The following is a 13806-nucleotide window of genomic DNA, read 5'->3' on the forward strand; positions in this document are numbered from 1 at the left end:
TCAATAAGAAAAAAATGTGTCATGTAATTATTTTTCAAAAAATGGTAATGAATTTCTGTAGGTCTCTTCACACTTTCTCATCCTGAGATTTGCACTCAATAGAACATTCTAGGCAAGCTAAGGAGACTGTCCTATTTTTAAAAGATAATTTTTTTAGCACCATTATAAAAATGTAACCTAGTTGTTAATTTGAGGATACTAAGATGAAATTGATCCATGTAGCCAACAAAGATTTATACAATTCCCATATTCACAGTCTATTCAAGGTATTGATTTTAAAATTAATTCTACAACCTTGTTCTCAAAAACTTGTCAGATAGTATAGGAGATAAGCATCAAAACAGATAATTGTAGGGAATTCCCTGGCAGTCCAGGGGTTAGGACTCGACGCTTTCACTTCTGGGGCCCAGTTTTGATCCCTGACCAGGGAACTAAGATCCTGCAAGCCAAAAAAAATCAACAACAGCAACAAAAAAAACAACCCCAAAACAAATAAACAAAAACAGATAATTATATTGCTGTGTTCTAAGAGTAGTGATAGAGAGATAACAGATTATTATAAAGGTATTAAAAATAGAAACAAACGTATATAACCCAGAGTTAAGAACAGCATTACTGGGACTTCCCTGGTTGTCCAGTGGTTAAGACCCCATGCTTCCACTGCAGGAGGCATGGGTTTGATCCCTGGTCGGGGAACTAAGATCCCACATACCCTGCAGCGTGGCCAAAAAAAAAATAAATAGAGTTACTAAGAAAGGTTTTACTAACGTCGATAATCCATGAGTTGAGCTGTAATAAATGAAAAGGAATTAGCTGAAAGGAAGGGTCTCTTCCAAGCAGAGATGCATAAGCATCTATGTCAGAAACACTCACATAGATGTGAAGGTGGGAGTAGACACAGGGAACTTTACGAGCAGTAGAATGGTATTCAAGTGAGTTATAAACATGGAGAGGTAGGCAGAGGCTATATCTTGGAGAATTCCATATGCTACCTTAAGGAGTTTAACTCATATGTGGCAAATGACGAGAAATCATCATGGGGTTCTGAGAAAAAGCGGCACATTTCAACTTGCATTTTAGTTTGAATGCAGTCAATTGTAGAGGAGCAAATTAATGGCAAGGAAAACTTCAGTGGATGAGGTTGAAGCGAATCCATAAAATAAATAATAACAACATTCAATCCTTAACATTAGTGTACATACCACATAGAACACAAGTCTAATAGTGGCTCACCCTTAATTAAGATACAATTTAAGAAAGTATTTTGCTATGGAAAAAAATTACAATTAAATTTGGGCAACCACTGAATAGCAAAGCTTCTGTCGGTCTGAGGTGATAATACCTACATCAATTCATTTATGAGGATAAAAGAAGTCAAAGTATCGACAGCACCTTTTCAGTAGTCATTGGGCTGGAGAGTTGGAAAATAAGGCAGAGTCAAGAGGGTCAGTGTTTTAAGAGTGTAAATTTTGCTTATACCTCGCGAATATCATAAAATACAGATTGCTAAAAAAGGGCTTGCTCTGGGAGCAGCAGTCTTTCCCTGGCCAGCAAGCTTTTTATAACATCATAAAATACAGAAATAAAAACATGATTATTACAGTAAATCTCAGGGCCACACCATTTCAAGGAGAGCAGCCCATCTGCAAGAATTTCACATATTAGCTGTCCATGTAAAATTGTACATATTGGACTCCTGCGTAAAAGTAAGTGGATGTTTATGTCTATGGTAAAGTCGATGTGGACACAGGGAGAAATGAGCATGAAGCTTCGAGGTAATTCATTATACTCACAGGCCCCAAAGAGGGGGTCACTTGACGCCGTGCAGGGCCACCGGGGAAGTGCCAGGGTTTGGTTAGGTGGCAGGAGACAGGAGCAAGGGGCAAAGTCTAGACTAGAGCCTTTATTTGGGATTTCACAGGAAAGGCAAGGAAAGGTAAGGGATATATTTTAGGATTGGCTAGTTTGAATAATTCCAGCAGGCTTTGGGCTAAAGGGGTGATTGATCTCTGGTTGCCTGATACCTGGGACAGAAGGCAAAGTGATATTGGCTCGGTGTGTGAGAGCTAGATGAGGAGCTGGCAGGGAGGGGGGCGGGGAGGGGGGCGGGGCTGTAGACTCAGGATTGGTTGGTTTGCATATGAGAGAAGTGTTCTCAGTTGAGCCCATTGCTAAAAAAGGGCTTGCTCTGGGAGCAGCAGTCTTTCCCTGGCCAGCAAGCTTTTTATAACATCATAAAATACAGAAAATAAAAATCATGATAAATGCAGTAACTCTCAGGGCCACACATGTCAAGGAGTTCAGTCTATACGTTAGACTTTCACACATTGGAATTTTATGTAAAATTTTGCACATTGGACTTCCATGTGAAATTTTGTTGAATAAGGATTTATGCGTGAAAGCAAAGAAGGAAGAAAGGAGGGGAGGGAACAAGGAAAAAAAGAAGGAGGGACGGAAGGAAGGAAGGGAGGAAAGGAGGGAGGGAAATAAACCAAAACTCCAAAACCTCCTCATTAAATTTTTCTTCAATAATTTTCATTAAATAATATTGATTTTGTTAAATTTGCCTTAGTTATTCTCATCCTCCTTCCTCACCACCCTCACCCCCGGGGACATCTGACAATGTCTGGAAACATTTTTGATTGTCCCAATTTGAGGGATGCTACTAGCATCTAGTGGGTAGTGGCAGGGATACTGCTAAATGTCCTATTTTACACAGGATAGCCTCTCACAAACAAAACTTTCTCAGTCAAAATGTCAATGGTGCCAAGACTGAGAAACCCTGATCTACATTAATATCATTTTAGAAAGGGATGCCATTTTGTAAAACAGCTATTTGTCCTCCCATACTGCAACTGAGAAACTAAGGCCAAAGTAATGGATTATAAAATATACTAGAAAAGGATTTGCTTAAAAATACATTTAGTGAAAATAAATTTTTCTTAGTTAAAAATTATTTTACACAATTTTAAAAATCAGTTCCACATGATTTCTAATTTTCTAATCAGATCAACCACATGTTTAGCTGCTTCTCTTGCCTTTATTTAAAAGGAGAAATAATTTAAAATTAAAGAAAAAGAGAAACCCCCAAGTTTGCATTCTCTGTGAAACTGTATACTTCTGAGAACCCAGCCCACCAACAGTGCCCCTAACAGCTTCCCCCATTATAAATGAACTTCAGGGTCATAAAGAGAGAGGTGGGCAGAGGAAGAATTAAGAAGTTGACAGTTTTATTGTTTATTATGGGTTGAAACAAGACAATGGAAAGGTTATCACCTTACAACATTGTTTTGACTCTGCTATCATGGGAAACAATATTTTAAGGCTAAAAAATAAGTGGGAAAGTTGTAAACAGCAAAAAAAATTTCAGGCCATTATTCCAGAAATATAGCCACTTTTGACATTTATTGAGTTAGATATAAAATATGAAAAGTGGCCTGAAGGAAACAAAGATGCCGCTTTTGAGAAAAACTCCAATAAAAATGGATTCAGATAAGGAATGTGATATTTTGAATAAATTGTGTACAAATTGAAAAAAAAAACCATTGTGTGAAAATCTAAATAAATATACTTCTTGGGTGGCTTGGCTGTGTAAACGTAATGACAAGACATTAAATAATTTCTAGTCATAAAAATGTGTTCAAAATATGGTTAAATGCTGTATTTTGTAAATTCATTAAACGAAGTACCATCTTACACATTTTTTTCCTAAGTAATCTAGAAGGTTCAGGTTGATTTTCCACCTTGTTCCTCTTTAATTTTTTATTATATTACTTTGCTCAAATTCTCTATATATCCTGGCAAATAGTGAGCACTGGGGGAACTATCAGTTAGTTGAATTGAATTGACTCGTACTATACTGTTGTCTTCTGGTTACTTTTAACTTCCTTGAATAACCCACAAGCTTCTCATTTTTTTTTCTACTCCCTTAGGTTCAACTATCATCTATATGCTAATGATTCTTAAAATTGCATTTGTCTCTAGCCCAAGTCACTATTTTTAACTTCTTCTTATCCACCCAACACCTCCTCCTCTATTTCATCTTGGTGAATGCCTTCCAAACTCCTAAGACAGAAATTTATAAGTTGTCTGTCATTGTGCCTGGTTTTTTGAAAGATGCACTGAAACTTTTCACATAAAGAAGATGAAAGGATGATTCTAGGCTCTTGAGAACATGGGATATGTGTTAATATGTTCAAAATTGGCCAAGGGAACAAGTAAGACAGAGGCTGTCTAGTGTATGTGCCATTTAAGTTACGATAGCTTGCAGAAGCTGCTTCTACTGTGTGTCGAGGAAAATAATCAGACATGAACAAGGGAAGGAATGAGAGATCATGTCGATTTCAGTAGCTCTTTCTATCCCACTACCTTGCAAAGAACATGGTATATAGTAGACACTTGTTAAAATTTCTTTGAATACATGACTAAGCTGGAACTCAGAAGCGTTAATCTCTTTGGCAAACTTTTTTCTGGAAAAGACCGTATAGTAAATATTATATTTTAGGCTTTGTGGGACATATGGTCTGTGTCACAGCTATTTAACTTTGCCTTTGTAGGGCAAAAGCAGCCATAAAATACCACTGCCTCCCATAGAATCATTCAGAATAGAACTTTTATAAACTCCTACTGTCATAACTTTCCACTTTGCAGTATTAATGTCTGCATACTCTGCTTTCTCCTGTTTTATAGTCAGTAAGCTGTCCGTACCCCTAGTTAAGGCTAACCCCTTCCTCTCAGTGAGAGATCTATTCCCTTTTATTTACTCAACAATGTCACTCTATTAATTACCCTCTCTTCTTTATATCATCGATGTTTCAATCTCCTGAATTAATCCTATCAGCACACACACTGTTATTTCTCTCATTTTGGTACAGAGGAACTTCTTTTGATTTCACTTTCCCCTCTCCTGGTATCATGCCAACTTTCTGATCTCCTTAAAGCAAAGTTCCTTGAAAGAATTTTCTGGACTGGCTGTCTCCTGTTCCTCACCTCCTATTTTCTCCTAAATCTACCACTCCAAACAGAATTTTGCCTTTATTACTCCATCACAAAATGTGACCCTTGTCAGTGTCACCAATGGCTTCCACACTGCTAAACTTAATGGTCAATTCTCACTCCTCAACGTATTTGACCTACCAAAATCATTGAACACAGTTGACTACTTCCTCCTCCCTGAAATACTCCTTTCATGGTGTCTAAGACATTGCAGTATCCTTGTTTTCCTCCTACAGCATTAACCCCTCATTCTCAGTCTCTTGTGCTTTTCCCTTCTGTTAAAATATTTAACAGCTGCGTGCTCCAAGACATTTCCTTACACTACTTACACTCTCTCTCTTTATCCACCTTCTTGATGATCTCATCAAATTGTATGTCTTCAAGTAATTATCTATTTACTGATAGCTTCCAAATGTATATTTCCCCCCAGGACCTCTCTTTTATATTTAAGATTTATATACTCAATATCTTGATCCAATATATTTATCGTATATTTGATTTGTGCTCATTTGTGGAGATTTTCTCCTTGTCTGTGGTTAGTTTCTTCATTCTTTTAACTGTGTCTTTTGAAGAGCAGACACTTCCAATTTTAATGAATTCCCAATTTATCTGTGTTTTTTTGTGGACCGTATTTTTGAGGTTATATCTATAAAACCTTTACTTAACCTAAGGTCATAACGAATTTCTCCTGTTTCCTTCTAGATATTTTGTTATTTTGAGTTTTAAAATTAGTACTGTAGTTTATTTTGAGTTAATTGTTGTATATGTTGCAAGGTATAAATAAGTTACTGTTTTTGCATAGTTAACTAGTCATTCAGCAACATTTGTTGAAAAGACTATCTTATTTCTTAATGAAGTCTTTGAACTTCTTTTCAGAATCAGCTGTTCAAATGTTCAAGCTTATTTCTATACTCCCTTTTCTGTTTCATTAGTTTGTTTATGCCACAGAATCTCGAGTTCTCTATTCAGCTGTCACCCCTCTGGTACTCTGCTCTACATATTCTAGCACTTTGTTCTTCCTGGACTTAGCACCGTCTCCCCAACTCAGGAAGTGCTCTGGGTTCTGACTGGGTTCTTGGTCCCTGCACTGAAGCTTGGAGAGTCTCTCAAGGCAGTAACATGGGGCAATCATTGTGCACATCTTATTTGGTTCTTATCTCTCAGGGATCACCATCCTTTGTTTGTTGATTTCAAACATCTTCAACATTTTTGTTTCTTATATTTGTTTAGAACATTTGCTTGTTTCAGGTAACAGAGTAAATACATTGCTTGTTAGTCCATCGCGGCCAGAAGCCAAATTTATCATTCCTGAGCCGCATTTTCCTATACAATCAGAGGCAATGAATAAAAATAACTTAAAAAATCATTCCAAACTGTATAAAAAAAAGAAAGGTAAAGTGTTAATTACTTAATGGAGTCATACACTTAGGAATATCACATAAGGCTGTAGAGAATCAGAAGATTAATGGGACAAATTAAAGAATTTTTTTTTACAAAACCTTAACTTCTGTATAACATAATAACTTAGGGCATCGTCTTTTTGCCACATGGGATGTTGGAAGAGAACACATTATTTAGGCTGTAAAAAGTTCAAGCTGATGAGTTTTCAAAGCTTTAACAATTAAATTATCTTGGCAGTTGATCAGTCTTGGTTGTTATGAAATACATTGTGCAACTGTCCCTTAATCCTTGGGTGGTGACATGCTGGTACATCTCACTCTCACTTGGGAACTTGGATGGGCACCATGATGTTCCTTTGGTTACAGGATTGTTATTGAGTTCTATTTCTCTCCCATAGAGTGGGAACTATGTTATTACATTGGAGAAGAAGTCAGGCAAGGTAGAGGAAAGTTGAGTACTCAAATGACCTGTGTTCCAAGTGACTGAGAGCCCCTCGAAAGAGCTTCTGAACAAGTGCAAAAACAATCTCTCATTCAGCTATCATCTTAGCACATGTACAGGACCACAGATTCCTAATTGATTTAATAACTTTCTTAAGTTCAACAATTTTCAATGCCTATATCCAACCTATATGTTTGGATTAGAAACTTGGACATAAAGTGATTAGGAATTATTTGCTCAAAGTGTGCTAAAGGAAAAAATGTAATTTTTCCCATTTAACTCCAGGAACAAATGCTAATTCTCTCTGCCTTTGCTTTTTCCACTCACCAAATCTCATTCGTAATAATAACTATTAAAACAACAACAAAAAATTGTCTGTTTTGTCCCAAGCATTGTGCTAAGTGCTAAGAAAATAGGCAAAAATAAGATAATATGGTTCCAGCATTTTAAGAACTTACAGAATGGTTTAGAATACCTAAAATTAGAATATACACTTTATTCAGTTACTTCCCTCCTGCCTGAATCAGTCAAGAGCAAGTATAAACAAATCATGAGGAATTGTATGGCTTTAATTTTCTTATAACTTTTATGCAAACCCATCTCAAATATTTTTCAGGTGGGAGGAGATTGGTTTGGGTATAAATAATTAAATCTGGTTGAATTCCCAAGAATCTAGTGAGAATAGCATGACATGATGGAACAAAGCCTGAACTGAGATTAGAAGGCTTTGCTTTTATTCTAGATGAAGCCACTCACTAGCTAAGTGAGTTTAAGGAAGTCTCTTAGTCTCAGAGCCTCATTTCCTACAATTGTACATTGGGGATTGAAGACATTAATGATGTATATTTCAAACAAAATTGGAAGCACAAAATAATGTATGTAAAGGTTTTTATAAAATTTTAGTGTTTGAAAAATTAAAGGACTATGTAAAATGTGACCTTGATGTAAAGATAGACAGATCAGTGAACAGAATAGAGTTCAGAAATAGAACCAAGAGTCATATAAAGAGAAGGAGAAAACAAGCCACAGACTGGGCCAAAATATTTAAGAAGGATGTAATGATATTGGACTTGTATCCAGCCTATATAAAGAACTTTCAAAATCCATTGATAAGAAATCAAACAAAACAACAAAAAGGCAAAACTTTAAGCAGATATTTCACCAAAGAAGATTTATGTAGTTGGCAAGTAAGTCCATGAAATGATGCTTAATATCATTAGTCATTAACAAAATGTAAGTCAAAACCACAATGATATTTCTACATGCATATTAAAATAATTAAAATTAAAAACACTGATGATACCAAGTGTTGGAGATGATACGGAGGAACTGGAACTCAAATGAACTGCAAGTGGGAAAGCAAAATGGTGCAACAACTTTGGAAAACAGTTGTCAGTTTTTTACAAAATTAAATGTATACTAGGCATATGATTCAGACACTGGGCTCTTAGATAGTCACCTGATAAAGAAAAAGAGGTGTCCATACAGAGACTTAAATACTTTTATGTCATAGCAGCTTTATTCATAGTTGTTAAACATTGGAGTCATCCAAACATCCATCCAAATGTGAAAGAACAAACTGTGGTATTCATACAATAGAATACTATTCAGCAGTTAAAAGGAATTAATTCCTGATACATGGTATAACCTGGACCAATTTCAAAATAATTATTCAGATTCTTTTGGGTTCCTGGACCCAATTCCAATGTCTGTTTTGGAGGCAGTAAATGGGGGGACTCCCACACATCACCAAGCAGTTTTTGGACACCAGCAGGGTGTCTGAGAATTCAACTCAATTCTGGCACTATCAACCCAGAGCTATCATCAGATTTCACAGGTTGAGGGCTCAGTCCTACAAGACTTCCTACACACCCCTCCCGCAATTTCAGATTCCAGTTGCAAACCCAGGCTGTTACCTGTGCTTCCTCTGACCAACTGGCTATAAATCACATAACCTTCTCCCGGGTTTGACTAATTTGCTAGAGAGGTTCACATAACTCAGAAAAACATTTTACCTACTAGATTACCAGTTTATTAAAAAGGATATAACTCAGAAACAGCCAGATGGAAGAGATGCATATGGTAAGGTATGGGGATAGGGCACAGAGCTTCCATGCCCTCCCCAGGTGCACCACTCTCCTGCACCTCCACAAATTAACCAACCTGGAAGCTTTCTGAACCCTGTCCTTTTGGGCTGTTATGGAGGCTCCATTACAGAGGTACAATTGATTAAATCCTTGGGCATTGATGATTGATTCAATCTCCGGACACTCTCCGCTCCCAGAAGGTTGGTGGGGGTGGGGGGATGGGACTGTATTATTCCATTTACACAAAATTCTAGGAAATTTAAAGTAATATAGAATGACAGAAAGTAGATCAACTGTTGCTTGGGAAGAGGAGAGAGGGAACAGCAAGAGGGATTATATCTATCAGCAAGAGGTAATGGATTTTGTCATTTCCTTTTTTTTAACATTTTTATTGGAGTATAATTGCTTTACAATGGTGTGTTAGTTTCTGCTTTATAACAAAGAGAATTAGCTATACATGTACATATATCACCATATGTCCTCCCTCTTTTGTCTCCCTCCCACCCTCCCTATCCCACCCTTCTAGATAGTCACAAAGCACTGAGCTAATATCCCTGTGCTATGTGGTTGCTTCCCACTAGCTATCTATTTTACATTTGGTAGGGTATATATGTCCACGCCACTCTCTCACTTCGTCCCAGCTTACCCTTCACCCTCCCCGTGTCCTAAGTCCATTCTCTACGTCTACATCTTTATTCCTGTTCTGGCCCTAGGTTCTTCAGAATCAACTGTTTTTCTTTTTTTTTAGATTCCACATATATGTGTTAGCATATGGTATTTCTTTTTCTATTTCTGATGTACTTCACTCTGTATGACAGATTCTAGGTCCATCCACCTCATTACAAATAACTCAATTTCGTTTCTCTTTATGGCTGAGTAATATTCCATTGTATATTTGTGCCACATCTTCTTTATCCATTCATCTGTCGATGGACACAGGTTGCTTCCGTATCCTGGCTATTGTAAATAGAGCTGCAATGAACATGGTGGTACATGACTCTTTTCGAATTATGGTTCTCTCAGGGTATATACACAGTAGTGGGAATGCTGGGTCAAATGGTGGTTCTATTTTCAGTTTTTTAAGGAACCTCCATACTGTTCTCCATAATGGCTGTATCAATTTACATTCCCACCAACAGTGCAAGAGGGTTCTCTTTTCTCCACACCCTCTCCAGCATTTATTGTTTGTAGATTCTTGGATGATGGCCATGCTGACTCGTGTGAGGTGATACCTCATTATACTTTTGATTTGCATTTCTCTAATGATTAGTGATGTTGAGCATCCTTTCATGTGTTTGTTGGCAATGTGTATATCTTCATTGGAGAAATATCTGTTTCGGTCTTCCACCCAGTTTTGGACTGGGGTGTTTATTTTCTTGATACTGAGCTGCATGAGCTGCTTATAAATTTTGGAGATTAATCCCTTGTAAGTTGCTTCATTTGCAAATACTTTCTCCATTCTGAGGGTTGTCTTTTGGTCTTGTTTTATGGTTTCCTTTGCTGTGGAAAAGCTTTTAAGTTTCATTAGGTCCTATTTGTTTATTTTTGTTTTTATTTCCATTTCTCTAGGAGGTGGGTCAAAAAGGATCTTGCTGTGATTTATGTCATAGAGTGTTCTGCCTATGTTTTCCTCTAAGAGTTTGATAGTGTCTGGCCTTACATTTATGTCTTTAATCCATTTTGAGTTTATTTTTGTGTATGGTGTTAGGGAGTGTTCTAATTTCATTCTTTTACATGTAGCTGTCCAGTTTTCCCAGCACCACTTATTAAAGAGACTGTCTTTTCTCCATTGTATACTCTTGCCTCCTTTATCAAAAATAAGGTGATGATATGTGCATGGGTTTATCTCTGGGCTTTCTATCCTGTTCTGTTGATCTATATTTCTGGTTTTGTACCAGTACCATACTGTCTTGATTCTTGTAGCTTTGTAGGATAGTCTGAAGTTCGGGAGCCTGATTCCTCCGGCTCCGTTTTTCTTCCTCAAGATTGCTTTGGTTATTGAGGGCCTTTTGTGTTTCCATACAAATTGTGAAATTTTTTGTTCTAGTTCTGTGAAAAATGTCATTGGTAGTTTGATAAGGATGGCACTGAATCTGTTGATTGCTTTGGGTTGTATAGTCATTTTCAAAATTTTGATTCTTCCAGTCCAAGAACATGGTATATCTGTCCATTTGTTTGTATCATCTTTAATTACTTTCACCAGTGTCTTATAGTTTTCTGCATACAGGTCTTTTATCTCCTTAGGTAGGTTTACTCCTAAGTATTTCATTCTTTTTGTTGCAGTGGTATATGGGAGTGTTTCCTTAATTTCTCTTTCAGATTTTTCATTAGTGTATAGGAATGCAAGAGATTTCTGTGCATTAATTTTGTATCCTGCTACTTTACCAAGTTCATTGATTAGCTCTAGTAGTTTCCTGGTAGCATCTTTAGGACTCTCTATGTATAGTATCAGGTCATCTGCAAACAGTGACAGCTTTACTTCTTCTTTTCTGATTTGAATTCCATTTATTTATTTTTTTTCTTCTCTGATTGCTCTGGCTAAAAGTTCCAAAACTATTTTGAATAATAATGGTGAGAGTGGGCAAACTTGTCTTGTTCTTGATCTTAGTGGAAATGCTTTCAGTTTTTCACCATTGAAAATGATGTTGGCTGTGGGTTTGTCATATATGGCCTTTATTATGTTGAGGTAAGTTCCCTCTATGCCTACTTTCTTGATGGTTTTTGTCATAAATCGGTATTGAATTTTGTTGAAAGCGTTTTCTGCATCTGTTGAGATGATCATATGGTTCTTCTCCTGCAATTTGTTAATATGGTTTATCACACTGATTGCTTTGTGTATATTGAAGAATCCTTGCATTCCTGGGATAAACCCCAGATGATCATGCTGTATGACCCTTTTAATGTGCTGTTGGATTCTGTTTGCTAGTATTTTGTTGAGGACTTTTGCACCTATGTTCATCAGTGATATTGGCCTGTAGTTTTCTTCCTTTGTGACATCTTTGTCTGGTTTTGGTAACAGGGTGATGGTGGCCTTGTAGAATGAGTTTTGTAGTTCTCCTCCCTCTGCTATATTTTGGAAGAGTTTGAGAAGGATAGGTGTTAGCTCTTCTCTAAATGTTTGATAGAATTCGCCTGTGAATCCATCTGGTCCTGGGCTTTTGTTTGTTGGAAGATTTTTAATTACAGTTTCAAGTTCAATGCTTGTGCTTTGTCTGTTTATGTTTTCTATTTCTTCCAGGTTCAGTCTCAGAAGGTTGTGCTTTTCTAAGAATTTGTCCATGACCCTTTGTATTTCTGCAGTGTCAGTTGTTACTTCTTTTTTCATTTCTAATTCTATTGATTTGAGTCTTCTCCCTTTTTTTCTTGATGAGTCTGATTGATGGTTTATCAATTTTGTTCATCTTCACAGGATCCAACTTTTAGTTTTATTGATCTTTCCTATTGTTTCCTTCACTTCTTTTTTATTTATTTCTGATCTAACATTTATGATTTCTTTCCTTCTGCTAACTTTGCGGTTTTTTGTCCTTCTATCTCTGATTGCTTTAGGTATAAGGTTAGGTTGTTTATAAGAAATGTTTCTTGTTTCTTGTAGGATTGTCTTGCTATAAATGTCCCTCTTAGAACTGCTTTGCTATCTCCCATAGGTTTTGGGTCATCGTTTTCTCATTGTCATTTGTTTCTAGGTATTTTTTAGATTTCTCCATTGATTTCTTGAGTGATCTCTTGGTTATGTAGTAGTGTATTGTTTAGCCTCCATGTGCTTGTAGTTTTTACAGATTTTTTCCTGTAATTGATATCTAGTCTCATAGTGTTGTGGTTGGAAAAGATACTTGATACAATTTCAATTTTCTTAAATTTACCAAGGCTTGGTCTGTGACCCAAGATATGATCTATCCTGGAGAATGTTACATGAGCACTTGAGCAGAAAGTGTATTCTGTTGTTTTTGGATGGAATGTCCTATAAATATCAATTAAATCCATCTTGTTTAATGTATCATTTAAAGCTTATGTTTCCTTATTTATTTTCATTTTGGATGATCTGTCCATTGGTGAAAGTGGGGTGTTAACGTCCTCTACTATGATTGTGTTACTGTCCATTTCCCCTTTTATGGCTGTTAGCATTTGCCTTATGTACTGAGGTGCTTCTATGTTGAGTGCATAAATATTTACAATTGTTATATATTCTTGGATTGATCTCTTGATCATTATGTCATGTCCTTCTTTGTCTTGTAATAGTCTTTATTTTAAAGTCTTTTTTGAGAATTGCTACTCCAGCTTTTTTTGATTTCCATTTGCATGGAATATCTTTTCCCATCCCCTCACTTTCAGTCTGTATTTGTCACTTGGTCTGAAGTGGGTCTCTTGTAGAAAGCATATATACACGTCTTGTTTCTGTATCCATTCAGCCAGTCTATAGCTTCTGGTTGGAGCATTTAATCCATTTATATTCAAGGTAGTTATTGCTATGTGTGTTCCTATTACCATTTTCTTAATTGATTTGGATCTGTTTTTGTAGGTCTTTTCCTTCTCTTGTGTTTCTTACCTAGAGAAGTTCCTTTAGCATTTGTTGTAAAGCTGCTTTGCTGGTGCTGAATTCTCTTAGCTTTTGCTTGTCTGTAAAGCTTTTAATTTCTCCATCGAATCTGAATGAGATCCTTGCTGAGTAGAGTAATCTTGGGTGTAGGTTTTTCCTTTTCATCACTTTAACTATGTCCTGCCACTCCCTTCTGGCTTGCGGAGTTTCTGCTGAAAGATTAGCTGTTAACCTTATGGGGATTCCCTTGTATGTTATTTGTTGTTTTTCCCTTGCTGCTTTTAATATGTTTTCTTTGTATTTAATTTTTGATAGTTTGATTAATATGTGTCTTGGCATGTTTCTCCT

The sequence above is a fragment of the Grampus griseus genome, assembly GCF_964374135.1.
Source record: "Grampus griseus genome assembly, chromosome: 17".
NCBI classification, from domain to species: domain Eukaryota; kingdom Metazoa; phylum Chordata; class Mammalia; order Artiodactyla; family Delphinidae; genus Grampus; species Grampus griseus.